We start from the raw sequence: 1,559 nt of genomic DNA on the forward strand, positions 1-1,559 counted from the left end.
CACCTAATAATTGAGTGAAGAAAGGAACAAACCACAATTAGAGATGTGTCCTTAGCCAACCTAATCACCCTCATTGACACCTTAGTGGTTCAAGAGACCACCGACATGGTAGGTGCTAACACAAACACAAACAACCAAGACCTTGATCTAGTAGATTTTCTAGTTGACATACAACCACTCATATCATGATACAACTGTCAAATGAAAATAGCACACTATGAGAGATTCGCAGATGAAATCATAATTGATCTCGAGGAGGCTAGGAAGAGTTGCATTGCAATGCATAGCCAACTACAACTAGGAGCAACGTGCTTAGAGGATACACTAAGAGATAGAGCTCAACGAGATCCAACAAGGTATCGCAAGCAGAAATAGAGCAGGAGAAAGTGCCGATAGGGAGAGAGCGTTAGAAGCGGATCTTACATTGAGTGAGCTTCTCATGAGGCCCTATTAGATATCATTGTTGCAGAGCAAAATAGAGCAGCCCTAGCAAATTCGTTGGTAGATAGAGTGGGAATAATCTCAAACACTAGAAGCCAGACCAACATACCTATAGTCGCAAAGAAACTTGAGAAGTATCAAGTAGGTAGTGATCCTTATAGCTTCGTTGTGCAGTTTCAACAGATGTGCGTGAGGCAAACAGCCTCATGGACCCCACTGAGTGTGTACAAGCTTTTGGACTCTGCTTAGGAGACAAAGGAAAAACTTGGTTTACTAGCCTCGACAACGCTGAGTGCAACAAATTCAATAGCCTAAAGGATATTTTCATTAAGAGATTTTTTGAAGCAGGATACTCAGTCAACCTCATTGTCAAGTTGATGAATGTCAACCAAAAAGACAATGAGGAAATCCGAGACTATGTCACTCATGTGAGAAGTCTCTACAAGAGGGTTTTAGTGACAGAGTGACCCAATGAGAGAGTAGTTTCCACAATGTTGTCAACAAAATTCGAAACAAAGAACTCTATAAAGTCTTAGCTAGTAACTCGAACTTGCAAAGGGATGTGTTAGCCAGGGTCTTTGAAGAGGCAATACATGTGGATGACTTGCTGAGAGAGAGAAGCTCAAGACTCACACTGCAAGAGAACACCACTTCTAGGAACACCGAGAGAACCGCAACCCTTAATAAGCAATCAAGCCATATCACCTAAGGTAAGTGAAAAAACATTGACCAAAATCAAGAGATAGCCAACTTGAAGTTAGAGTTGGCCAAGCTACAAGAGATGTTGAGAAGGCCAGTGTGACCCCATGTGAAGTGTGTGCATTATGGTGGGAACCATCTTCTAGCTGAGTGTCTTGACCCTAGATCATGGCCATGTGAGAACTACAGTAGATTTGGGCATGGTTTGATGCACTTCCGACTATTGCCAAGAAGACTCCCATACCCACAACCCTATACTCAGCCCTACTATCTAGGGAATAGGCAACCCAACTTTGAAAGAAGAGCTCCATTAGCTCTACCAACACCCAATGACTCGAAGCCAGCCAGCTATCCCTAGGATTGACACCAACCCCACAAGAATCCCTAGGCTACCTGGACCATAGTGACCCATCCACCAA

Source organism: Lygodium microphyllum, chromosome 29 (genome assembly GCF_053477565.2).
Source record: "Lygodium microphyllum isolate KBCC chromosome 29, Lygodium_microphyllum_v1.1.10, whole genome shotgun sequence".
Classification (NCBI taxonomy): domain Eukaryota; kingdom Viridiplantae; phylum Streptophyta; class Polypodiopsida; order Schizaeales; family Lygodiaceae; genus Lygodium; species Lygodium microphyllum.